At 48.6% G+C, this 27,829-nt stretch overlaps 1 long non-coding RNA gene across 2 annotated transcripts; it reads left to right on the top strand.

The window, feature by feature from the left end:
• Positions 1–1,688: 1,688 nt before the first annotated feature.
• LOC129543478 (uncharacterized) lies at positions 1,689–24,634 on the top strand. 2 transcript variants are annotated; one of them, XR_016036022.1, is made up of 5 exons: positions 1,689–2,003; positions 4,468–4,739; positions 13,149–13,372; positions 13,851–14,318; positions 19,080–24,634. It is a non-coding gene; the product is annotated as an uncharacterized LOC129543478 (long non-coding RNA). The 2 variants fall into 2 exon arrangements; XR_008683293.2 differs by lacking the exon at positions 19,080–24,634 and having other exon boundaries at positions 13,851–19,044.
• The last annotated feature ends 3,195 nt before the right edge of the window (positions 24,635–27,829 follow it).

Raw genomic sequence — 27,829 nt, 5'->3', positions numbered from 1 at the left:
TAAGAATATGATGGATTAAAAAAATCAAATACTGTATCAAATCGGGGAATCCTCATGGGCTGCCGTCTATGGGGTCGCACAGAGTTGGACAGGACTGAAGCGACTTAGCAGCAGCAGCAACCATCAAATATAGTTAAGTTTATTTCCACACACAGAAAAGTGCACAAGCCCTGTTCACTGAGTTAATCAGTGAACTCAGCTGGCAGCATTAGAGAAGAAAATATGACTCAAAGTGGATCTCCTTCTCGGAGCCGCCCAGGCAACGCCCCACAGAGTCTGGGCATCAGGCAAGGTTCCTGGGGGCAGCTGGCCTCACGGGCAGAAGGAAGTGCACCGTCCTGTCCATAAGCTGCTACGCAGGTGTTCAACTGCCCTCTGGGGTAGCCTGACCCTGAATGAGCTTAAATAGAAACCAATAAAACCTGGGATCAGAAAGTTCTTGTTATACCTCGCCCAAAGTGTAGATTATTAAAGAGTACTCTTTGACATCTTTGCCTAGGTTACTTTAAGAATAGGAATGGCTAGATCCTGCTGGTTTCAAGATATTCTCCTCTCTATAATACCACCTCACAACAGTATCACAGTCTATTGTCTTTCGAAGTGCCTTGAGCCAGGGCAAAGGATTAGATGCCCTTCTGAGGCCATCTACACCCTGGATTCATTTCAGAGAAAAAAAACACCAGGTGAACTCCCAAACAACAATAAAGAAGTAAAAGATCTTCCAGGAGAACATTACAAAGCAACAAGAGACACCCACAAAGAAAGAGATGCCCTATTAGAGAAATCAAGCGTGTGCCTGACGAGGAAACCAGAAGAGCAAGAATCTGACAGAAACCATGCTTGTCTCTGTTGGTCCTGGGTTCGCCCATGCCCTGGAATAGACCTCTGACATTCTGTGTTGTGGTCTTCCCTGCATGCAGGGGTGGGCTGGTTTATGTCAGCATGGTGGGATTACCATAAAAGTCATTAGATGTACTTCTGGATGTGGCTTTTCCACTTACGGTAATTAAAACCAACTACTAAGCTGACTTTTTCTTTTGACCCAATTCTTAACTTTCGTCTGCTTCTGTCTCTTAAGTGGCTAAGTCTTTGGCTCCGTGAGGGCCTAAGGGCCGTTCTGTCTTCTCTACCTGCTACAGGGTTGCCAGCACGGACAGGCCACGGCCAGGAACTTCATTATTCTTTTTGTCTTAATCTCCTTCTGTGGATCCAAGTGGCCGTTTCAGCCGCAAGGCTTTGGCAGGGCAACAAGTAGGTGGGGCGGGGAGAGGGCACCCGAACCCAGGCTCGGGGTGGGGCTCCTACCGCCTGCTTCCCACCCCGCCGCCGCCCACTGCCCCCCGGGGGTCATTGCTTCGGGTCCAGAGAGTGGGAAAGTCCTATTTTAAAGCTCTGTCCTATTTTTCCGTCTTTCGCCCGCACCTCCGCCGCCAGAGGCACCCTGCACGAGAGGCGCACCCTTCTAGGGAGCCTTTCGGCGTCCCGAGCTGGCCCCGGAGCGCGAGTACGCCTACACTCCCGCCCGGCCCCGCCGCGGGCGCCGAGCACACGCGCCGGCTGACTCGCGCTCCCATTGGCTGCCGCTTGTTGCTAACCCACGTGACCGGCGGCGGCACGCCCCGCCCCCGGCCCCGCCCCCGCGGGCTCCCGCGGCTCGGCTCGGCGCGCGCTCCTGCGCGGGCGGCGTGGGCCGCGCCGGGCCCAGCTCCCGGCCGCCCGCCCCTGCAGACGGTTGGGCTCCGCGCGGCGCCCACAAGGTGGCAGTGCCGCGCTGCGGGTGTCCCGGCCCGGGGGCCGCACGCGCCGCGCCGGGCGCCCGGAGTCCGCACTTCGCTCCTGCCAGAGTTTTAATGAACGTATAGACACACCCGGACCTGGGTCCCCCCCGGGGCCAGCTGGCCGCGCCCCTCGGATCTGCGGGTTCCCCTGGGAGAGAGGCACGCCCCGCTGGCGTCTTTGTCCCAACTCAGGGAATCGGAACTTGGGGCCTGTAACTACAGCAGGTATGTTGACGTTTTCAGCAGTGTTTTGTTTTGTTTTTTTCCTTTGAGGGCCATTCTGGGAATCCATTCGGAAAGAGACAAACACTTGGACAATTACTGTCTGTCTTTTTGAGAACACCGCCTCTTTCCCCCTCCTCCCCCGAAGCAATCTGCAGCCTCCTTTTTTTTGGTAAAAGGTCTTCACCACCACCGTTTCGGAGGATCTCTCCCCGCACCCGAGTCCTGGAATCCTAACCCGCTCCAGTGGAGAACGTCCCGGGAACGTCCTGGTCCCGAGGCTTGTCCTGGGCTGCCCTTAATTCCAGACGCAGAGAGAGAGAAGCTCCTCTGACCTCGTCTGACCCCGCTGCAGGCGCCGGGCGTCCTCATTCCGTGTGCGCAGGTTGGAGGGTCGACTTTTCTCCCTGCTCACTGGAATTTTATTTACCCCCTTCGTTCAGTTTCCTCCTTGGCTTGTGGCTGGGGTCATGCCCTCTACGGCGGGGGGGAGTCTAACCCCGCCCTCCCCCCAACACACACACACACACACAAGCACATGCTTCCCACTCTTACACACACACACACACACACACACACAAGCACATGCTTCCCACTCTTACACACACACACACAAGCACATGCTTCCCACTCTTACACACACACACAAGCACATGCTTCCCACTCTTACATACACACACACAAGCACGTGCTTCACGTGCTTATCACTCTTACACACACACACAAGCACGTGCTTCCCACTCTTACACACACACACACAAGCACGTGCTTCCCACTCTTACACACACACACACAAGCACGTGCTTCCCACTCTTACACACACACACACAAGCACATGCTTCCCACTCTTAAACACACACACACACAAGCACATGCTTCCCACTCTTACACACACACACAAGCACATGCTTCCCACTCTTAAACACACACACACACAAGCACATGCTTCCCACTCTTACACACACACACAAGCACATGCTTCCCACTCTTACACACACACACAAGCACATGCTTCCCACTCTTACACACACACACACACACAAGCACATGCTTCCCACTCTTACACACACACACACACACACACAAGCACATGCTTCCCACTCTTTTTTGGTTGTTCTGAGGGCTGTCTGGGAAAGAGAGAGGCCAGAGGAGGCGAAGGCAAGAAGGCTGGGCTGCACATTCCCACTTATGGAGAAAGGAGGGAGAAACACCCCCTTGGCTTCCCATTGTCTATACCACCCAGCCCAGGTTCCATGCCCCAGTCGTCAAGCCCTTCCCTTGGGCTCCCTACGCTGTCCTCCAGGGAATTTCCCACAATGTTGCTAGTCTGCTCCAGCCTAGCAACGGTCCACCTGTGACAGGACTACAGAGGAGGAACTCCTGTTCACAGATGTTGGGGTTTCTTCCATGCTCAAACATGGAACAACATATGTGCCGACTAAATGCCACCTGCGGTCTTCAGTGAGGTGCAGGTCATCTCTGCACTAGTGCTGGACAGATAAGGCCATCTCTCACCTCCAGGCTGTGTGACAGGAGGCTAAAGACTCAGGAAAGGCCAGTAGGGAGCATTTTTTAGAAAAATGTTCACCTGTTATGCTTTCCCACCTCCCTTAAAATAGGGGAGCAGGGCTTCAGAGAACTACACGGAGAGTTTTGCCGATGTCTTCTGGAGTTGGGGGCGGGGGGCCGCGGGGACCAAGGTGACTTCAGAGTAGAGACTGTTTACAGTGGCGAGAGAAAGAGTTGGCAAGGCACACAAGACGCGGGCCCGTCTTCCTGTTGGCAAAGTGGATCTACCTCCCCAGGCAGGGGAGGGGCACAGTCAACATTGGGAACCTGTTGGGGAAGGGTGGCCCACCAGCAGAACCCTTGGGAGGGGACTTCCAGCCATCAGAAAAACCCATGGAAGGACCCCACAAGGGAAAGGGCCAACATCTGTACGTCTGCCTGAACTCCAGTAATCCCCAAGCCCTCCTTGAAGAACTTTGTTCTTTGGCCTGGAGAGACCTGAGCCACCAGCCAGTGATTGGAGGGTCTGAGAGGAAGAGAGAAACTCTGATCAAGTCATTTTCCTAAGCATAAATCCCCAGCTTCTAATTGGTGGAAGGAGAAAAAGTGCTGATTTAAATGAAAGAGACAGGTTTTTAATTTTGATTGGACTAAAATTTTTAATATTGGTGACTGATAATACTGACCACAGAAAACATTTATATCATCTTTAGTGTTTTACCTGTATTCACTCGTTTAATCCTCAACAGCAGCCTTGAGAGATAGTCTTATTGACCCTGTTTCATAGAAGAGGAGCCTGAGGTCTGGAGAAGTTAAGGAAATAGTGCAAGGTCCACAGTTAGTAAACGGCAGAACCAGGATTTGAATCTGGACTTCAGAGTCTAGGTGTAGAACCCAAGTGCCTCCCCATCTCTGAGTCTTTATTCCTATTCTTGACCAAACCTCACTCTACTTCAAGGCTCGGCTCTGCCTGTTCTGGTCTAAGAACCCTCCTTGACTGGGCCAGCTCTAGGGGCCTCTCTGCTCCGTCGTGTTCCCAGGAGTCTGGTTATGGCTGTGGAGGTGCCAGTGCCCTAAGAAAAGATGGGGGCATCGTCTGAGGAATCGCCTTCAGAACCTGAGGCACATCTGTTCAGACTTTCAATGCTGACAGCTGTTTTTGAAGGTGAATATGGTGCTTGGAACCATCCAGAAGTCATCTGGAGTCCAGTGAAAAAGCCAGCCATCAAGGTAAGAGAAACCATTTTTGCTAAAGGGAAATAGGATACACTCCAGACTTCAGTGTCTGGATCAGTCTGGTTTGCTTCTGTGACTTGAACGCTGAATGAGGCTGGTTTGCTTCTGTGACTTGAACACTGGATCTAAATGTAATTCCAGAAGATAAAATTCTCCAAAGAGGTGAGACCTGGCAGCCTTACTGGAGAGCATATACTCTGAGGAATACGGGCAGAGTGCAACTCATTGGGAAGTACAGGTTGTTTTTCTAAATATATATATATATTCTAATCATGCTCATCACCTTATTCCCGACTTTCATTTATATTCTTTCTGTACAACTGGATTATGAAATGTGAGAACAGAGACTGCATCTTTTAGTTCTTTCCCTGTCACACCAAGTAAGTAAGGTGCAAAATGAGTGTGTTGGGCTCATAAGGAGCCTTGTATGTTGGGGAAATTTTTTTTTTTTTAAGTTTTAATTAATTTATTTTTGGCTGTGTTGGGTCTTCGTCGCTGCGAGTGGGCTTTCCTCTAGCTGGGCAAGCAGGGTCTACCCTCGAGTCGTGTGCAGGCTTCTCATTGCCGTGGCTCCTCTTGCTGCAGAGCACAGGCTCTAGAATGCGCTGGCTCAGTAGTTGCGGCTCCCGGGCTCTAGAGCACAGGGTCAGTAGTTGTGGTGCATGGGCTTAGTTGCCTCACAGCATTGGGGGTCTTCCCAAATCAGGAAGATTGATGAAGGAAATCCATGTTTCCTGCACTGGCGGCGGATTCTTTGTCACCGAACCACCAGGGAAGCCCTGGGAAATTTTCTATTTGAGTAGAATTAAAAAGGGTGTCCCAGTTGCAGATGAGCTGGTATGCAAGGTTGCAGGAAATCGACAGAATAGAAAAATTTGAGATTTACTCGGCCTCCTTGAGTAGAGTGTCTCTTGGGAGCAGAGTTTATTTAGTAGAACCACAGGAGATGTAACTAGAGAGGGATGTCTTATGGGCAGATAGGTCTTTATCTTTTAGGCCAGTAGTTTTTTTAATTAGAAAGGATAGGGGAACGAGAACCAGGGAACTCCCTGCTCACCACCACACCTTGTGTTTGACCATGGACTTGCAACCTTATGGTCAGCTGTGACCTGACAGCACATTTTAGCCCATTGTCCTGTCTCAGAGTGCTTTGAGAAATTGTAAGGAACTAAACAGTCAAAGCTATGGTTTTTCCAGTAGTCATGTATGGATGTGAGAGTTGGACTATAAAGAAAGCTGAGCGCCGAAGAATTGATGCTTTTGAACTGTTGGAGAGGACTCTTGAGAGTCCCTTGGACTGCAGGGAGGTCCAGCCAGTCCATCCTAAAGGAAATCAGTCCTGAATATTCATTTGAAGGACTGATGCTGAAGCTGAAACTCCAATACTTTGGCCACCTGATGTGAAGAACCAACTCATTAGAAAGACCCTGCTACTAGGAAAGATTGAAGGTGGGAGGAGAAGGGGACGACAGAGGCTGAGATGGTTAGGTGACATCACTGATGAGATGGACGTGAGTTTGAGTAAGCTCCGGGAGTTGGTGATGGACAGGGAAGTCTGGAGTGCTGCAGTCCATTGGGTCGCAAAGGGAATACAACTGAGCGACAGAGTTGAACTGAACTGAACTAAACAAGAAGAAACTCCCTGATTTGCTGGTATCGTTCCCCTTTGTATAAACCTGAGCCACTGTGCAGAAAGCCAGTTTTCTTCAGCATGGAGGTCATTGGCATCTATGACGGTTGGCACATTGGCATCTTCCTTCCTGTCCTGAGCCATTTGCCTGTGAGGAATGGACATCTGAAATCACTGAGGAAAGGTCAGAAGTTACCTCGTGGTAACCTCTGATTTATTTTAGAGGTTTCCATTCTGGGTATTACTGTGTGGGTTTTTAATGGAAAAGAATAATCAAGACCAGTCTGCTCAAAGAGCTTATGGAAAATATATGAAATTTAGAGTGCAAAAACCAGATTTAATTGTTAAACCTATTTTTAAAAAGCGAGCAAAGAAAAGCAAGAAAAATGACCCCAATGGCTCATTATGTAACATCCAGATGTTTGGCTTGGAACAGTCCAGATGAGGAGGTGATTTTTTCTTTTCATCTGCTTGCTTTGGCCTCACTGGAGAGGCAGTGAGAGAAATTGTATAAGAAGCTTGCTGGAGTGGACTTGTCCCCACTCTCCACTTGCCCTTCGAGAGACCCATGAGCCTTCAGCTGCGTTTTTAAGCTCCGACACGGCACATTCTTAACGAACACATTCGTTAGACCCAGCGTGGGCTTGAGACGCTTCTGGAAATCATCTCATGATGACTCCAGGTGGACCAGGCAGCGAGGGGAAAATATTTTTCCTTCTCATTCAGGTGTTGTGGGCTCAAGGAGACCTGAGGTTGTTTGATCTTAAACGTGTGGCTCTAACAAAATATTTAAATGTGCCCGTGGGCTTGGAAAAAATGATGGCTGCCCTTCAGCATGAGAGAGATGTCCATGTTTCCGCTGGCTTTGTTTGTCAGCATGGATGTTTGCTCTTGCCAGAAATGCCAGCGAAGGGCAACAAGCACCGTTCTGCTAGAATGAGAAAAGTAGGACCTGATTAGCAGACAGGTTTGTTGAAAAAGCATTTCTGCTGCACACTAATCTCTACATATCCTGTCGGGAAATCCTCTCAATCCCATACCTGATAAATAAATCTGGCAAGTGAGTAAACACTCTGGAAGTCTCTTACTGATAGATAATTCCACCTGTGATGTGGGTTCCACCGGCCTCTGAGCTGGGGCAGCGTTGTGTACCTTTCAGGCTGACCTGGAACAAAGCTTGTCCAGGAAAAGATGTCTGTGTGTCCTCCCTGCCCAGCACTGAGCCCTTGGCTTCAGCCTTTCACAGGAATGAAGCGGGTATTTGGGGCTCATGTTGACGTCCTGGATTATGGATGTTATTATCTGGTGCTTTTGTTGAACTTGAGTACTCCGCCAGGCGTCGTGTAATTCTGCAGATCAGAAATACCATGCTCTGTGTTCTCCTGGTTTTCCACTCAGGGCCAGGGTAGGGGGTCCTGAAATTGTTATAAAACTCCTTTTCAAAAGTTAACATTCAGTCTGCACAAACACTCTCCCTTTTTGAAAGCCCACACGGTCTCCCCACCCTCCTGCAGGGGTCTTGGAATGCCGTTCCACAGCAGTGGTCCATGATGACGTGATGTGATTTTCCTGAAGGTTCTTGAGGGCACAGGCCATGTCTTTTCATCAGTGAAGATCGGTGCCTGGTATGCTCATTATTAATTAGTTGTTAGTAATTAATTAATGCTGAATGAATGAACAGCAGTCCTTGGTTAAGTTTGAGGGCGCGTGTGTGTGAGACATTGCCAGAGAATGACACTCAGGTCTTATTAAGTTAGTGGGTGTGTGCTTAGTCACTCAGTTGTGTCCGACTCTTTGCTACCCCATGGACTGCAGCATGCCAGGTGCCCCTGTCCTCTGCTGTCTCCTGGAGTTTGCTCAAATTCATCTCCAGTGAGTCGGTGATGCTATCTAACCATCTCATCCTCTGCTGTCCCCTTCTCCTCCTGCCCTCAATCTTTCCCAGCATCAGGGTCTTTTCCAGTGAGTCAGCTCTTTGCATCAGGTGGTCAAAATATTGGAGTTTTCAGTGAAATTCAGGGTTGATATCCTTTAGGATTAGCTGGTTTGAGCTCTTTGCATCCAATTCAGTTCAGTTCAGTCTCTCAGTTGTGTCCGACTCTTTCTGACCCCATGGACAGCAGTACACCAGGCTTCCCTGTCTATCACTAACTCTGGGAGTTCACTCAAACTCCCGTCCATCGAGTTGGTGATACCATCCAACCATCTCATCTTCTGTTGTCCCCCTTTCCTCCTGCCTTCAATCTTTCCCAGCATCAGGGTCTTTTCAAATGAATCAGCTCTTCCCATCAGGTGGCCAAAGTATTGGAGTTTGAGCTTCAACATCAGTCCTTCCAATGAATATTCAGGACTGATTTCCTTTAGAATGGACTGGTTGGATCTCCTTGCAGTCCAAGGGACTCTCAAGAGTCTTCTCCAACACTACAGTTCAAAAGCATCAATTCTTTGGTGCTCAGCTTTCTTTATAGTCCAACTCTCACATCCATACATGACTACTGGAAAAACCATAGCCTCAACTAGACGGACCTTTGTTGGAAAAGTAATGTCTCTGCTTTTTAATATGCTGTCTAGGTTGATCATAACTTTTCTTCCACGGAGTAAACGTCTTTTAATTTCATGGCTGCAGTCACCATCTGCAGTGATTTTGGAGCCCCCCCCAAAATAAAGTCTGACACTGTTTCCCTATCTATTTCCGATGAAGTGATGGGACCAGATGCCATGATCTTAGTTTTCTGAATGTTGAGCTTTAAGCCAACCTTTTCACTCTCCTCTTTCACTTTCATCAAGAGGCTCTTTAGTTCTTCACTTTCTGCCATAAGGGTGGTGTCATCTGCATATCTGAGGTTATTGATATTTCTCCCGGCAATCTTGATTCCATCTTGTGCTTCCTCCAGCTCAGCGTTTCTCATGATGTACCCTTCATATAAGTTAAATAAGCAGGGTGACAGTATACAGCCTTGACGTACTCCTTTTCCTATCTGGAACCAGTCTGTTGTTCCATGTCCAGTTCTAACTGTTGCTTCCTGACCTTCATACAGGTTTCTCAAGAGGCAGATCAGGTGGTCTGGTACTCCCATCTCTTTCAGAATTTTCCACAGTTTATTGTCATCCACATAGTCAAAGGCTTTAGCATAGTCAGTAAAGCAGAAATAGATGTTTTTCTGGAACTCTCTTGCTTTTTCAGTGATCCAGCAAATGTTAGCAATTTGATCTGTGGTTCCTCTGCCTTTTCTAAAACCAGCTTGAACATCTGGAAGTTCATGGTTCACATATTGTTGAAGCCTGGCTTGGAGAATTTTGAGCATTACTTTACTAGTATGTGAGATGGGTGCAATTGTGTGGTAGTTTGAGCATTCTTTGGCATTGCCTTTCTTTGGGCCATCCAAGGGACTCTCAAAAATCTTCTCCAGCACCACAATTTTAAAGCCTCAATTCTTCTGCACTCAGCCATCTTTATGGACCAACCATCACATCTGTACATGACTGCTGGAAAAACCATAGCTTTGTTGGCAAAGTGATGTCTCTGCTTTTTAATGCGCTCTCTAGGTTTGTCATAGCTTTCCTTCCAAAGAACAAGAGTCTTTCAGTTTCATGGCTGCAGTCACCATCTACAATGATTTTGGTGCCCACGAAAAAAAATCTGTCCATGGAGAAACTCATGGACAGTATTCAGTTCATTAGACAGTCTAAATCCAGCCAGTACCACAGAAGAAGAGAAGCAGCCTTCAGTTCTTGGAGGGAGGTGCATCGAAGACTTTCTAAACATATTTTAAATCCATCGCAGAGCTGTTGCTTTAATTCAACAGGTATATTTTGAGCACTAGCTGGCTTTTCCACGTGTGCATGTGAAATATATAAATCCTGCTTTCTCTGCACCCTGGAGGAAGTCCTCATCGAGTTGCCCAGTGTGAGAAACAGGTTGTCTGAAAAGCAGGACCTGGGGTTCTGAATGCTTGACCTCATACCTTCACTTTGAAACCACTTTTGTTTTCTCTGTCTGAAGCATGGTGAGGCTTCTCACTGACATCCATTTGTAACCTCTTAAACAAGAATACGGAGAAGGCAATGGCAAGCCACTCCAGTAGTCTTGCCTAGAAAATCCCATGGATGGAGGAGCCTGGTAGGCTGCAGTCTGTAGGGTTGCTAAGGGTCGGACACGACTGAGCGACTTCACTTTCACTTTTCACTTTCCACTTTCACACATTGGAGAAGGAAATGGCAACCCACTCCAGTGTTCTTGCCTGGAGAATCCCAGGGACGGGGGAGCCAGGTAGGCTTCCGTCTATGGGGTCACACAGAGTCAGACACGACTGAAGTGACTTAGCAGCAGCAGCAGCAGCAAACAAGAATAACAGTCGCACTCACTATGAGCCATGCCAAGAGCTCCACAAATACCGTCCCAATAGATTCTCACAATCACCCTGTGAGCTTGGTGTTCTCATCATCATGGCTGTTTGGCTGATGGGGACGCAAAGGGCTGACATGGTTTGCCTGAAGTCACCTAGTCAGTAAATGGTGACTCTGGGATTTGAATCCAGGCAGTCTGGCTCCCGAGTCTGGACACTTTCTTTCCTACTCTGTTAGAGGGTCATCTCTTTCCACGCGGTGGGCTTCTCTCTCCACCCAAGACCCCTAAAGTTAAGTTTGTATGTATACTGTAGGGCTTCTACTTTATATGAGACCATATCAAAAGCATTCTGCCAAGGAGGAAGGGATTGAGGTCTGGTATTTATCACCACCACAGAGCCCCATTGAGACCTCCCCACCAGCATACCAGGTGTCTCAGTGATAAAGAATCCATCTGGAGACGCAGATTTGATCCCTGGGTTGGGAAGATACCCTGGAGTAGGAAATGGCAACCTGCTCCAATATTCTTTCCTGGAAAATTCCATGGACAGAGGAGACTGGTGGGCTACAGTCTATGGGGTTGCAAAGAGTCGGACACGGCTGAGCATGCATGCACTGCCATACCTCATTCTTGGTTTGGGAACTCATCCCTTTTTCTTCCCCTTCAGGTCTGGGAGTAATAATAGCTCCTCCACTGCGGTAGGCAGAATAATGACCCTCCCTTCTCCCAGAGATGTCTGTCCTAATGCCTGGAACCTGTGAATATGACAGAAGGGGCTTTGTGGATGTAATTAAGTTAAGGATTTGAAATGGGGAGATTATCCTAGATTATCCAGGTGTGACCCATATACATGGATCCTTATACGTGAGTCAGATTAGATAGAGATTTGAGAAAGCTCTGTTGCTGGCTTGGAAGATGGAGAAAGTGGCCATAAGCAAAGGGAAGGGGGCAGCCTTAAGAGCTGGAAAGGACCGGGAACCAGATTCTCCCCTAGAGATTCCAGGAGTGCAGCCGTTCCCACACCTTGGTTTTAGCCCAGTCAGAGCCACTCTGCCTTCCAGAACTCTGTAATAAACGGTAATAAAATTGTGTTATTTCAAGCTCCCTATCTCTCCCCTCAAATTCCACCCTGAAAATCCACCTTGCTGTTTTTACATAATACAGTAATGGAGGAAGAAACTACAAAACTATGTCTTATTAGAGATTATATAATTATATTAATTGAGCATATGTGCAAGTTCCAGGCTGTGGGATACAAGAAATTCATGGTGAGAACTTAGAACTTCACTGGGAAGAACAGGTACACACGTATGCAGCAAGCAACAAGTCTTTATTTAAGGGCAAATATGAGCAGGGCCTTCCCTGGTGGCTCTGACGGTAGATGCAGGAGACGCAGATTTGATCCCTGGGTCGGGAAGATACCCTGGAATAGGAAAAGGCAACCCGTTCCAGTATTCTTGCCTGGAGAATCCCCATGGACAGAGGAGCCGGGTGGACTGCAGTCCATGGGGTCACAAAGAGTCAGACATGACTGAGCGACTCAGCACAGCATGTGAGCAGGACCGATAGTGAACCCTGGGAAGGTATGCAACCAGGTCGGGTCAAGGATGCTGGTGTAGCTGAGCATGTTCTGGAACTCTGCTGTTATTTTACCATATCTCAAAGACCACACACGTGCATGGGCTAAGTCAATTCAGTTGTGTCAGACTCTTTGTGACCCTGTGAACCTTAGCCCTTCAGGCTCCTCTGTCCATGGAATTCTCTAGGCAAGAATACTGGAGTGAGTTGCCGTGCCCTCCTCCAAGGGATCTTCCTGACCCAGAGCTCGAACCCATGTCTCTTAACGTCTCCTGCATTGGCAGACAGGTTCTTTACCACTAGCGCCACCTGGGAAGCCCAAAAGAGCATATAGGAAGCAAGAAAATAATCTTGCTGATCCATGGACTCAGACACACAGCTTTCTAGAAGGTGTCAAACAGTTCTCTGCTTTCCCCATTGGAAGTGGAAGTGAAGTGAAAGTCACTCAGTCGTGTCTGACTCTTTGTGACCCCATGGACTATATGGTCCATGGAATTCTCTAGGCCAGAAAACTGGAGTGGGTAGCCTTTCCCTTTTCCAGGGAATCTTGCCAACCAAGGGATGGAACCCAGGTCTTCTGCATTGTGGGCGGATTCTTTACCAGCTGAGCCACCAGGGAAGCCCAAGAATACTGGAGTGGGTAGCCTATCCCTTCTCCAGCAGATCTTCCTGACCCAGGAATCGAACCAGGGTCTCCTGCATTGCAGGCGGATTCTTTACCAACTGAGCTCTCAGGGAAGCCTTTCCCCATTGGTAGCCCTTTAACTGACTTAGAGCAGCCTCAGTTGAGTCCCCACTTTCTCTGCTCTCCTCATCTTTCTGTGTTGTGCTCCCACTCTCTTCTCAGGATCTTTGTCATCCTGCCAGGCCCTGGAATGGTCCAGAGGTGGAGAGGCTCCAAGCTCTATCTGGACAGATGGTGGGGATTCTTACACTCCTTGGTCCCTCATCGAGCATCCTTGCATTCAACGCAGGTTTGCCAGTCTTTAAGACAAGCGTCCAGAAGATGACCGAGCGCCCTTTCATCCTAATTACGGTTCATCTCCCACAGCCCAGCTCTCACCCACCTGAGTGAGTAGGATGAGGACAATCAAGCAGGTTCCAGGGTCTGATGGACTCTGGAGAAGGGCTGGGATGTGAGGGTGGGGATGGGTGTTAAGAGCATTCCAGGCTGGGAGAAAGCATTTCCAGAGGCCAGGAGGGAGGAACAGGCAGCCCTATGCTAGAGAACAAACAGCAAAGAGGCGGACTCACTTGGGGTGGAGGAAAAGGAAAGAAACTGCCTGGGGCAAGAGGGATGAAGTTTTGGTGCTGGGAAAACTGTGGTGATGAATGTATGTTTGGGGAACCCTTCAAGGGAATGACTGGATTCCTCCATTTTCAGCCCAGTTTTGGACATCATTTACTTGTGCCTGTGATATTGAGGTTGTTTAGTCACTTGGTTGTGTCTGACTCTTTTGCATCCCCATGGACTGTAGCCCACCAGTCTCCCCTTTCCATGGATTTCCTGGGAAAGAATACTAGAGTGGGTTGCCATTTCCTTCTCCAGGTGATCGAACCTACATCTCCTGCACTGGCGGGCGGGTTCTTCACCACTGAGCCACCAGGGAAGCTGAAGCTCCTGATTTGAAGAACTGACTCACTGAAAAAGAGCCTGAAGCTGGGAAAGATTGAAGGCAAAAGGAGAAGGGGACGACAGAGGGTGAGATGGTTGGATGGCATCACTAACTCAGTGGGCATGAATCTGAGCAAACTCTGGGAGATGGTGAAGGACAGGGAAGCCTGACGTGCTGCAGTCCATGGAGTCACAAAGAGTTGGACGCAACTTAGCAACTGAACAACAACAAGAAGCCGTGAGGGGTGGCTGCTGGAGGGAACATTCCCTCTGCTCCCACTCCTCTTCCTGCAGAGCTCAGCACTGACCTGGACGCTGTGCTACAGAAACCCCAAGAGTGATTGGCTGGGCCTTGGAAATAATTAATATGCTTACTAGTCAGAGTCACGTCCCCTTACCCAGGTATGTCCCAGGGTGGGCGGCCCGGCTATTTGTCACATTTTCCGGGAGGTTGCCTGGAGCCTCCGCCTGCTGGGAAGCTCGCGGCTGACGGTGCAGGTGTCTGACCGCGTTAGCATTGATCCCCGGCCCGGCTGTCGCATTGCACTCCGCGCAAGCAACGCATTTCTGTTTCTCTAGTGTATTAGAGCTGAGTTCTGTGCTCCCTGCTGTATGCATATCACATATAAATGACTTCAAGCCTCGTCTTTGTGTGTGTAGAGACTGCCTTTTTCCAGGCGAGTATTTCATGAGGTCTCTTCCGACGTGCTGTTTCCGTGCTGTTGCGCTCCGATATCACGGCATTTCTGCGGTTCCCGGCACTGAGGGGGAGATGTTGTCTTGGTGGCGATATCTCACCCAGAATTTCTATCACTTTTGTAAGTGGGAAGGGGGGGTAATCACACCTACTATAAATATTCTAGGTCCTTACTAAAATATTTTTTCATTGAGAGTGGTATTTGATATACGAAGTTTCCTTCTTGGATTCCTGCCAGTGAGTTTTAGGGGATTACCCAAAGGATTTTGTTATGAGCTGAGCCACTTACAGACTGCTCCTACGGATAGGGGTTCAAGTGATGGAATGTGGCTGCGGGGGAACCCAGAAATGAGCCAAGAACTTTGTGAAATTGTCCCGGTCGGTATTGCAATGAGAGGGGAGAGCCTGCTAGGTACGATTGGCTTTATTAGGAAAAGCGGTTTACTGCTTAAATGGTGAATTTTCAGCTGTTTCGCTTTCTGTTCTGCCACATGGTTTCCATAGCGAGGCGACGCCAGTTTCCATCTACGAGCTTGGGTCCTGGGGTCAGATGGCTGGGATTTGAAACCCAAGCACCAGGTTATTTAAATCTCAAAGCCTTCGCTTATCTGGAAATGATAATAATAATAACAGCAACAGCAGCAATCTCGTATCTAACTCAGAGGACTATTTTAAAAATTAAATGATAATGATTCATGTGACACATGTAGTGTCTGGCTTATAGCATAACAAGGAGGTCAGAATGCCATTATCTTCTGTTGTCAGTAACAGTATTATTTTTATATTGTTTATATTGTTTTAATGAACTGGAAGGTTCAGAGTACATAAAAGAGAGATAATGCTGATGATGGGAAAATTTTAGAAAAAAAATACAAGGCATCCTGAGTTTTGGATAATAATCAGGAGTGAAGTATTTACACAGACCCTTACAGGCATCATCACTGTGCTTCTGTCTGTAGAGATTTGCTGCCAGCTCACAGAAGAAGCCCTTCCACATTCTTTGGGCTCGCACACATGTGGGAGTGTGTGTGTGTGTGCATGTTGTGTCTATACATATGTATGTTGCTTCATGGAATACTCCCTTGCAAAATGTAGAGAGAAGCGTTATGGGCTGTGAAGGAGACCGTCACAGAAAAAAGAGATTCCTCATGTGTCTTTTCAAATGGCCCACTGCCCACTGAAGCACCTTTTTCTTCCCTCTAAAGCCAAGTAAAGGCATTGGGGCCTACCGTCTTTCAACAGCACTCTTTCTTCTTCTTCTGTTTGGATTTCTCTAAGCACGCTTCCCCAGGTGTCCAGAAAATTAAATGAAAGAAATAAAATAATTCATCTTTTTTCCCCCTTGGAGTGAGGACCTGCAGAAATAAAGGAAACCAAGATCCTTACAATAGGATCCATGTAGGTTTCAGGGAACAAAAGAGTGACAGCAGTCACATGGATGACTGAAAAGAGCCACACCTCAGGGTAGACTCGTTACGCAAGAGAGATGAGGCTGGTGGCAACTCCAGCCACTTAAAGAAGGAGTCCATCGTCTTACAAAGGAAGATGCGTGTGTGCTCAGTCGTGTCCGAGTCTCTTCGACCCCATGGACTGTAGCCAGCCTGCCGTGCTCCTCTGCCCATGGGATTTTCAGGCACGAATACTGGAGTGGGTTGCCATTTCCTATTCGAGGGGATTTTCCTGACCCAGGGATTGAAACTTAGATCTCTTGCATCTTCTTCACTGGCAGGTGGATCCTTTACCACTGAGCCACCTGGGAAGCTCCTGCAAAGGAAGATACTCACTGCCATAAAAAGATTTGCCTTCTGGTTAGGGGTCTCTCACTTAGGTGATATAGACAGTATTAGCCAGCAGCGTGGGGGAAGTTGAATTGGGAAGGGACAGTAAAGAAACAAAGAGGAAAGAAATTGGGAAACGAAGAGGTGTATTCCTGATGTTAATTGGAGCTAGCGCCTCTGACTCAGGAGGTGGTTTGCAGGGGCCCTGCTCAGGCCTCTTCGGAGTGGGCGTGGCGGCGAGCTGCAGGCAGGGTTTTGAGAAAGCCTGAGCAGTGGTGGAGAGGGCTTCCCCTGACCCTGTTCTCTGCTTTGCTGTCAGTCCTGAGAGGTGATAAGCACGCGGGCCGCTGGGCACGTAATGCTTAGAAACACCCTTCCTCAGGGGAGCCCCAGCTATTCAGGCGGGGTCTCTTATGCGTTGGAAAATCAAAACAAGTGAAAAATCAGGAATGTTCTAGGAAGAAGAAACAGCGATGGCATAGTCTGTGATCCAGGGAAGATTTTTATGCGTTTGGGGAACTGAAAGGCCAGTAGGGAGGGAGAAGAGAGAGCGAACGAGAGCAGCGCCGGTCGTGGGGGGAGAGCTGGGCTGCGGGCCGGTGGATGCAGGTTGTGGGAGTGCGCTTAGATTTTTATTGTCGGTGCGTAGGTAACCCGGGGCCTTTAAGCTGGGGAATTGCAAAGGATATGATATGTATTCACTCAGCCTTTAGGAAGATCACTAAGAAACTTCAGGGCACTCTCTGAAATGATACGCTATTAGCCCAGGATCTGCGGGGCAGGCTGGGGTACAAGAGACCCGTCCATCCACTTGTAGTATCCCGTCCACTGGCTGCACAGCATCCCAGATGTCTTTCTTCAGCACCTTCTGGTGTCTACAGGTCTTTATTCAAAACTGAGCTTCTCGCTGTTTTCAAGAGGAGGAGACAATAGTCTATATTCCTGGTCTCCCAGTTAACATATTGAAGAGGAAGGTCACAAAATGAAATTTTACCTTGGAGATTTTTTCTGGATTACAAAGCTCTTCTAAATGTAACTAAACTGGAGAGAATGGAGTGATCTCTTTAAGAAATCTTCAAAATGCCAATAAAGTTTTCTCCAGGTCGTTTTTCCCCAAATCAAGCTGTAACAATTTGTAGGACTCCCCTGGTGGCTCAGCAGTGAAGAATCCACCTGCAATGCAGGAGATGTGGGTTCGATCCCTGGGTTGGGAAGACCCACTGCAGAAGGAAACGGCAACCCACTCCAGTATTCTTGCTTGGGAAATCCCCTGGACAGAGGCGCCTGGAGGGTTACAGTCCATGGGTTTGTAAGAGTCAGACACGACTTAGCAACTAAACCACGACCGCCAATGATGTTTAAGAAAACGATAGACTCTACTCTAAGGCTTCATCTATTTGAAGTGGGTAAAATGCAGGTATATATACAGGTATATATCAGTCAGCTGAAGTTTAGTTAATGCTGCAGGAACAAAAAACCCCAACTCTGTGTCACAAGACAAGGTCCTTTCCGCCCTAAGTTACAGTTTGCAGGCCACCTGGACTCCGTCCTGTGTTGTTTTTATCCCAGAACCTCGGCTGAAGGAACAGCATCGCCTGGAGCACAGCAGCTTCACCGTGGAGGGAAGAGCGATGACAAAACAACCCATCAGCTTTGAAGGCTCCTGGCCGAGATGGCAAGGCTGTGCCGTCTCTCACATTTCATTGGCCGAAGGGAATCAAATGGTCAAGCCCAATGTTCACAGGAACGAACGAATAATTGTTCTGTAGGAGCTGGTCTGCAGAGAAGGGCAGTGAATATTATGAACACATAATACAGTGTGTAACAATGCAATATTTTGCTCTCTCCATTTCTTTGAACCAAATTTCAAGGGGAAAATTCAGTGACAGTCTTTTATTAATAGAACTGAAAACTTTCAGATACTGCAATTCAGAATGTGATCCAGTCCCTGAAAATTAGCATCACACGCATTCCTTTTGAAGGATAACTTGTGAAAGTCTGACACGTGCAGTTTGGACGTGATTAGCCCAATTTTACTAGAAGAAAAGAGCATTTAATAAAGCAGAGTTCTCGGTTTCTAATCTCATCTTGTACCAATTCCTCAAACATTTGAGACCAACTGCTAGGAGCACTTTTATACAGAGAAAAGAAAAAAGGAATCTTGTATTTCTTTCTTCAAGTTAGGATGAATGGGGTGAAAAGACTGTATTGTTCACATAATTTTGGTCAGTGTTATGTCCACTTAAGAAAATCTGTATTGTGGGGTTAGCCATGGAGTAGGAAACTTCATATTCACCAAGGAGGAAAAAAAATCCCAGCTTAGGTAAGTCAAGGAGAAAAGTGAAAGTGAAAGTAGCTTGGTTGTGTCTGACTCTTTGAGACGCTATGGACTGTAGCCCTCCAGGCTCCTCTGTCACGGAGTTCTCCAGGCAAGAATACTGGAGTGGGTTGCCATTTCCTTCTCTAGGGGATCTTCCTGACCCAGGGATCGAACCCGGGTCTCCTGCATTGCAGGGGGATTCTTTGCCGTCTGAGCCACCAGGGCTGTAAGGAGAGTATAAGCCAAACATCAAATATGTCAGTTCTAGTAGAGGATTCACCTGTTCTTGCCTGGACTATTGCAGGGGCCCCAACTGACCTCTTTGTTTCTGCCCTGGCCACACTGACATCTGTTTATTCTCCACACAGCTGTCAGAGTGGGTCTTCTGGAACTTAGAGTATATCATGTTCTGCTCAGAATCTGTGCAGAACCTTCGAAGGAGACTTCCAGCTCGCTCTGAACCATATCCCGAGTTCTCTCCATGGTTGGTGGGACCCTGAGTGATATGCCTTCTGGACAATCTTTCTGATCTCATCTCCCAGCACTCACCCCTCCCCCACTCTGCTGCAGCCACACTGACCTCCTCCACCTTCCTCTCACCTGCCAAACCTCTGCTGTCTCAGAACCTTTGCACTGACTGTTCTATTAGTTGGGACACTCTTGACTTCAAAAACCCACATTCCCAATACATTTGCTTTATCAGGAGGCCTTCCCTGACCATGCTAGCTAATATAGCACCCAGACCGTCTCTGCCTACTTCTGCTTTATTTTTCCTCGTTCGCGTGTGTCACTTCCTGACGTCGTATCCACGGTCATTCTCCACCTCCTTTTACTAGATTAGAATCTCCAAGAGATTAGGGTCTTCATTTCACTCACTGTTTTATCCCTGATGTTAAGAACAGTGACTGGCACATAGTAGGTGCATAATAAAATTTGTTGGATGAATGAAATAAACTATTGTTATTATTCCTGATTTCATGAGATTCATGTAAATACTAACATGCTGTTAATACAGAGAATAGTATTAACAGAAATGTGTTTCTGTACATCAGTTCATTCCATAAAACTCTGATGAAAAACCCTACACATTAAACGTTTCACAACAGAATTGGTCTCTTTCAAAACATCCCATAATTTTCTCTGCTTTTGTTAATTTTCTTTCATTTTTTGGCTGCATGGTGTGACATGTGGGATCTTAGTTCCCTGACCAGGGATCAGACCTGTACCCACGGTGTTGGAAGCACAGACCACAGTGGTCTAACCATTGGACAACCAGGGAAGTCCCTAGAAATTCTCGGTGTTTACAGTACCGTGAAGCATAGTAGGTGATCACAGAACCCTGAATAACAGGCTAGATGAAAAAATCATCAGATATGTTCGCACATGAAGGATGAACTGTCCTTTGTAAGCTGGACATAGTGTATTACGGTTATAGCAGCAATGTTGAGAGTGAAAAGAATAGCAAATATAGAGGTGATGGGAAAACAGAAGTAAGCATGGAGCCTAATCAAGCTGATGAGACAACTATCACGATGACTAAATGGAAGTAATAAACCGCCAGGCTCAGAGCCGTCTGGTTACGAGTCAGCCCACACACTGGTGATCAGGACTTCCATAATCTTGGAAAATTGCATTCCGAATTCTCCTGTTCTCCTGTTTCCACGAAGACAGCTGCAACCAAAATGATGACACACGGTGAGTCCTTACTGTGTACTCACTGAAGAAGGCATAATGGCAAGAGTGAGCTGGATTTCCTTTGGAGGTTGGATGGACCCTCCACAGTGATGATGAGTGATTAAGACACTTTGATGGTTGAGAGTGAGGATGACTGATTATGACCCCAGAGCTTGAAGCTTATTGAAATACCACCCCCAAAAGGAAATCCTCACCCAGCGAGATGAGTGTTGTTGTTATTTTTGTTCAGTTGCTAAGTCGTGTCTGACTCTTTGCAACGCCATAGACTGTAGCATGCCAGGCTCCTGTGTCCTTCGCTGTCACCTGGAGTTTTTTGCTCAGATTCATGTCCATTGAGTCTGTGATACTGTCTAACCATGTCATCCTCTGTCGTTCCCTTTTCTTCCTGCCTTCAATCTTTCCCAGCATCAGGGTCTTTTCCAATGAGTTGGCTCTTCTCATCAGGTGGCCAAAGTATTGGAGCTTCAGCATCAACTCTTCCAATGAATATTCAGGGTTGATTTCCTTTAGGATTGACTGGTTTTATCTCCTTGTTGTTCAGGGGACTGTCAAGAGTCTTCTCCAACACCACAGTTGGAAAGCATCAATTCTTTGGCTCTCAGCCTTCTTTATGGTCCAACTCTCACATCCATACATGAATACTGGAAAAACTATAGCTTTGACTATAGCACCTTTGTCGGCAAAGTGATGTCTCTTCTTTTTAATACACTGTCTAGTTTGTCATAGCTTTCCTTCCCAGGAACACAGGTTCTTTCATTTTATGGCTATGTTACCATTTGCAGTGATTTTGGATCCCAAGAAAATAAAATCTGTCACTGCTTCCATAATTCAGCCTCGAAGAAGGTATCTTGGGTCCAGCAGGCATTTGTGGCCTTCTTTCCTAAGTTAGAGCGCAGGCTTTATCTTAGCTGGAGATAGTTGCCCAAGCCTGTATCATACCCATGCTTCTCCCCCAGCTGTGAGCTGACAAACACATGTCTACGCAGGCCAGCCAGGCTGCCAGGTTGGGTAGCTCAGGGCTGCTGGACCCTGGCCATAGGGGGCAAGTCAGTCACTGCCCTCATCCTTCTCAGAAAGCGTGGGAGCAAGGTGCTTGTTGTAAACGAGAAAGGGAATTCACGCCTGTAGAATTTGTAATCTAACTCCAGGCACATAGCAGATGCCCCATAGGCGTCATATTCTACTGTTGCCTAGAAACAAACTTTCTCGCTTAGAGTCAGCATCCTTGTTTTAGAGGCAAAGGAGTCACCTCTCAGACAAGCTCAGTAGCTGCTGCCCCACCACCCAGGATCTGGGCAGGAAACTCACGACCCTCTCAAAAAGCTTAACCAGAAGAGGATTTCAGGAGGGCTGCTATTTACTGAGGTGCGGGCAGGGGGCTAGAGACGGCACCTCTGGGGCTGAGTGGGAAGCCATGACCAGCCCCAAGCCTGCCGGGGGCCAGGTGTTATCAGAGGCTGTGAGTGTGGGGGGGAAGGCAGTGGATGGGAGCTGGTCCTGTCCAGGGATGCAGCGTGGCCGCGTCAAGCCATCCTCAGTGTCGAAGCAGGGAGGAGCGAATGCTTCTGCTGCCCTGCATTCCCGTCGTCCTATCACCGGCCTTCGCCCCCCTCCCTCCCTTCGGCTCTCTGGTGGTCCTTTCTCCATCCCTCCTCCCCCGCTCCTCCTCTCTCTCCCCGCCTCTGCTTCTCTCTCCCCTTCTCTTTCCCTCCATCCTACTTTCCCTTCTCTGCCAGAACCCACCAGGCCTTGAGACATCACCGAATAAGACCCGACTCCCTTTGCAAGGTATTTACTGCAGCATCAGGCTTGTTCCATTAAGGACACTCTGTGTTTTCAAGCCCCAAGCGCAATTTACTTCAGAATTTTATTTTTCAAAAGGGGCTCCCATCTGCGAGCGCCTTGGAGATCCCCCAGGCAGGAAGGCAGCTCCCGAGTTTGCAGCTCCCTCTCCGAGGGCCACGTGTGTCTGCAGCTGCCCCCACTCAGCTGCCCGAGCCCCAAGCCTTTGCTGCTGCTGTTCTTTCATTTAGTTTTAAATATGTTTTCCACCGTGCCTCCGACCCAACAGGACCTGTTTCTTTCTGCTCTCTCATTTTGGAGATCTCCGACACCCATGAGTTTTCTTGGGGAAAGTGGGGTGTTTGGGACCAAGCCTAGTGACCAGGTGCCCCCTGTCTGGGCCGGGAAAGACCTCCCCAGGTGGGAGATGGGGAAGGCTCAGGCTTCACTGCTATGGACCAGGGCAAAGCACTGGTGCCTTTCTCTGCAGCCCTGTTTATAAAACGGAGATAATGACCCCTTTTCCTTTTAACCGGAGTGCGGGGAGGCTTTGGTGCTTTTCGAAAGGACTTGGAGCCCCCCATTTGGCGAGTGGAGAGTGCTGGGTGCGCCGTGGTTCTCAGCATTCACAGAGAAGCACCTTCACTTCAGTTCGCTCTGCACCCTCACCATCTCCCGGTGTTATTTACTAAAGTACTCTCCAAGAAGAATTTCTCCGAGGCTCCCATGTTGACATCGTTCCTACTAGTGTTTCAAGAGCCAGGGTTGCTAGCTGTTTGTTCCTTTGGATGAAAGCCTGCAATCGCTCTATTAAGCACTTTCATTTCAGTGGGAAGAAAGAAGAGAGTGTAGGGAGTGGGGAAAGGGAGCAGGAATCCAATAACTGCTCCCACAAGTAGACAGTAGGCCTTTGCTTCTCAGGGTTCCCCCTGCTGTCTTGTAACCCTGGACTTCAGCCCTCGTGTGCTTTGAGGAATTAGATCTGGAGCAGGTATACCTGCTGCAGTGGGGACTGGGCTCTTCCATGGGATGGGTTGGTGTGAGAAGCCTTCCAGTGCTGGGGAGGCATGATGGTGCATCGGCCGGGGTGGATTCCAGTTGCAGCAACTCAGTCTCCTGCCTGTGTCTCTACCTCTGTCCTCTTTTGAGCAAAAGCGTCTGGCCCTAGGACTTTCCTTCTGTAATCCTCTGACCCTGTTTCCCCACATCAATTACCTTGTTGCCGGAGAAGCCAGCAAAGGAAGGAAACTCGAGGACCACGAACACATCTTATATGCTCTATAGGGAGGAGGGACCCGTGTCTGCATTGCAGGGGAGCCTAGACTTCTGGGCATGTCAGACAAAGCAACAGCACCTTCTTGTGGCATCTCTGGGGCATCCTTGGCAGGCAGCCTGGGGAGGTGGAGCGGGTACCACCCACAGATTCAAGAATTAGAACTCATAGGTTCTTTCATCGGGGCCTCATCTTGAGCAGCCTTGTGACTTCGGACAAGTCCCTAAACATCTCTAGCCTCAAACACCAATATGTCACAGGATTTTTGTAAGCATTCATTCATTGATTTAGCAAGTATATATTGCGTGCCTGTGTGCCAGGCACTGTGCAAATGTTAGGGCTGTCAGTCTTTGCTTCCAATATGTTTCTGGTCTACAGGAGAAAGTGAAAGAGAGTCAGTCGTGTCCAACTCTTTGTGACCCCATGGACCGTAGCCCACCAGGCTCCTCTGTCCATTGGATTCTCCAGGCCAGAATTCTGGAGTGGGTAGCCATTCCCTTCTCCAGGGGATCTTCCCAACTCAGGGATCAAACCCAGGTGTCCTGCATTGCAGGCAGATTCTTTACCATCTGAGCCACCAGGGAAGCCCAAGAATACTGCAGTGGGTAGCCTATCCCTTGTCCAGTGGATCTTCCTAAGCCAGGAATTGAACCAGGGTCTCCTGCATTTCAGGTGGATTCTTTACCAGCTGAGGTCTACGGGAAAAGTGGATGTGAAACAGATCAAGACAATCGTGTCTGATAAACGAGCACAGTGGGCTACCATAGGGAAGAGAGACGAGTCAGGGGAGAGGCACCCCACCCCGTCTTGGGTGGTGATGGAAGGCTGCCTGGAGGAGGCCACAACCAAAATGAGAACTGATTGGTGGAATAAGTTGGCAGGGAAAGGGGGTGAGGAGGGGGTGCCCCAAGAGGGCATTGCCCATCATTCCGGAATGGCTGCAGTGGAGAGAGAGAGGAAGAGCAGCCAGGTTAAGGGGAACCATGGGCAGTGGGGGTGTTGATGGGTGCCCGCCCCAAGACTTAGGCAGCAACAATGCAGGGATGGTGTTAAGCGGTTCAAGCATCATCTGGGGCAGTAAAGAGCCACTGAAGACCTTTTAAGTGAAGGGATGGCATAATCAGATCTGTGCTATAGGAACGGTGCTTTCGCTGCAGTGTGGAGCTGGAACAGAGAGGGTGTGTGGGATATTTTCCATTTGTCACTCCAAACCTGCCTGCTGCCTCTCTCCATCCTGGTCTGTGTTCCAGCAGGCTGACAGTTTGGGGACTGCAGCAGAGGGCTTCTCTGCCTCCTGATTTGCAGATAAGTCCAGACCACAGAGGGCAGGAGCAGGGGATGGGAGGGAGGCAGAGTTGGAAACTGTGCTGTCTGTTCCCCAGCTCCCTCCCTGCTGTGGTCTCAGATGGGCGGAGGCTCTGCTCCCCTCCTGCAGCCCCTGCTCCCCTCCTGCAGCCCCGATCCTGTCTGGCCACCCTTTCCCCTCTTTGTATTCTCTCCTCTGGGTTATATGTAGTGACAGCTCCCTTCAGGTCCAGGCGCCTAAGGCTCCCCCTGTTGCTAGCCCCAGGGGGCATCACCATCCCTTGTGAGTTTCCATCAACCCTGCCAAGACCCTTTGTAAATACGGATTCTTCAAGGACCCATGGCAGGGTGCCATCCGCTGGGCTCTGGCCCTGGCACAAGGGATTGTGGCTGAAACAGTGCAATGTGAAGCTGTTAACATCTGCCCAGGCCGGAATGAGAGTGGGGAAGGGTCAGGAGGGAGTCAGTGGAGTCCAAGGTTACTTGTGAGATAAAAGCAACAGGACTCAGATGTAGGGATGAGGGTGGGAAGCTGGGATTGTCCTCTAGGTCTTGGCTTTTAACTGGGAGGATGGTGGTGATGTTCACTGAAATGCCAGGAGGGTTGGAGTAGATTGGTTTGGGGTACAAAGAGATACTGAGAGTCCTTGAAATGGAAATTCTCCATAGGCACTTGGTTGTAAAAATCTATGTTTCAGAAGAGGAATCTGGACTGGAGATTCATTAGCATAGACACAGTAGATGCTATAAAAGAAAGTCTAATGACCCAGGCAGAATGCAGAGCGTGGGAAGAGAAGGAAAACCAGGCAGCTGCCCTGAGGAAGAAACACTTGGAAGGCCTGATGCACTGGAGGCTGAGAATCCACCGTCTGGGGCAACAGGAGTGGAGGCAGAAAGCTACAGAGACCGAGCAACCTTCATCAGACATTCTTCCATGTATATGAAAGGTGATGTGATTGACAGCCTCCTCGTCCAGTCAAAGCTCTCCTCTCTGGTTAGAAACCTTTTCCTTTATTGAGGCCCCGTGGTGAGAAAGGGGAGTTCAAGATAGTCTTGTGTGTGAAGTGTGAAAGTCTCTCAGTTGTGTCCGACTCTTTGCGACCCCATGGACTATACAGTCCATGGAATTCTCTAGGCCAGAATACTGGAGTGGGTAGCCTTTCCCTTCTCCAGGGGATCTTCCCAACCCAGGGATTGAACCCAGGTCTCCCACATTGCAGGCACAGCTGAGTCACAAGGAAAGCCCAAGAATACTGGAGTGGGTAGCCTATCCCTTCTCCAGAAGACCTTCCCGACCCAGGAATTGAACCGGAATCTCCTGCATTGCAGCCAGATTCTTTACCAACTGAGGTGTCATGGAAGCCCAAGATATTCTTTCAACTCCATAAACATCGGTTGACTGTTTAGTATATGTGAGTCTCAGAAATTCCTCTAAAACCAAGTGACCCCTGGGAACACCTGATGTGCAGGGCTCCTATCTCCTATTAAAGATGTGGTAGGGACTTCCCTGGCTATCCAGTTGATAAGAATCCGCCTTGCAGTGCAGAGGACGTGGGTTCGATCCCTGGTCAGGGAATTGGGATCACAGATGCCATGGAGCAACTAAGCCTGAGCACCATAGCTACTGAGCCCATGTGTTCCAGAGTCCAAGTGCCACACGAGAGAGCCCCTGAGCTGCAACTGCTGAGGCCAAGCTCCACAACTAGAGTCCGTGCATAGCAGTGGAACATCTATATGACCTAACGAAGATTCCACAGCTAAGTGGAAGTGCCACAGCGAAGAACCAACACAGAGAAAAAAAAAGTTGTGGCAAAATGAACATAATATAAAACTATATAAATATAAAATTTGCCACCTTCATCATGTTTAAGATTCAGTAGTGTTGAGTATCCAGAGTCACTGCAGATGGTGATTGCAGCCATGAAATTAAAAGATACTTATTCCTTGGAAGGAAAGTTATGACCAACCTAGACAGCATATTAAAAAGCAGAGACATTACTTTGCCAACAAAGGTCCATCTAGTCAAGGCTATGGTTTTTCCAGTGGTCGTGTATGGATGTGAGAGTTGGACTATAAAGAAAGCTGATCACCGAAGAATTGATGCTTTTGAACTGTGGTGTTGGAGAAGACTCTTGAGAGTCCCTTGGACTGCAAGGAGATCCAACCAGTCCATTCTAAAGGAGATCAGTCCTGGGTGTTCATTAGAAGGACTGATGTTGAAGCTGAAACTCCAATACTTTGGCCACCTGATGAGAAGAGCTGACTTATTTGAAAAGACCCTGATGCTGGGAAAGGTTGAAGGCAGGAGGAGAAGGGGACGACAGAGGATGAGATGGTTGGATGGCATCACCGACTCAATGGACATGGGTTTGGTTGGACTCCGGGAGTTGGTGATGGACAGGGAGGCCTGGCGTGCCACGGTTCATGGGGTCGCAAAAAGCTGGACACAACTGAGCGACTGAACTGAACTGAATGTTAAGTTTTGGACTTCCTGGTAGCTCAGCTGGTAAAGAATCTGCCTGCAGTGTAGGAGACTCCAGTTCCATTCCTGGGTTGGGAAGATACCCTTGAGAAGGGATAGGCTACCCACTCCAGTATTCTTGGGCTTTCCTGGTGGCTCAATCAGTAAAGAATCTGCTTGCAACACAGGAGACCTGGGTTCGATCCCTGGGCTGGGAAGATCCCCTGGAGGAAGGCATGGCAACCCACTCCAGTATTCTTGCCTGGAGAATCCCCATGGACAGAGGCTCGTGGATGGGCTACTGTCCATATAGTTGCAAAGAGTCAGACATGACTGAGCAACTCAGAACAGCACAGTGTTAAGTATTAATATGTTCACATTGTTGTATAATGGAGAAGGCAATGGCAACCCACTCCAGTACTCTCGCCTGGAAAATCCCATGGACGGAGGAGCCTAATAGGCTGCAGTCCATGGGGTTGCTAAGAGTCGGACACGACTGAGCAACTTCACTTTCACCTTTTACTTTCATGCATTGGAGAAGGAAATAGCAACCCACTCCAGTGTTCTTGCCTGGAGAATCCCAGGGACGGGGGAGCCTGGTG

This window comes from Moschus berezovskii, chromosome 23 (assembly GCF_049115385.1).
Source record: "Moschus berezovskii isolate FMDL1 chromosome 23, NW_MosBer_1.0, whole genome shotgun sequence".
In the NCBI taxonomy this organism is placed as follows: Eukaryota; Metazoa; Chordata; class Mammalia; order Artiodactyla; family Moschidae; genus Moschus; species Moschus berezovskii.
Note: the sequence above shows the minus strand (reverse complement) of the source record. Positions and strands in the feature narration are given on the sequence as shown.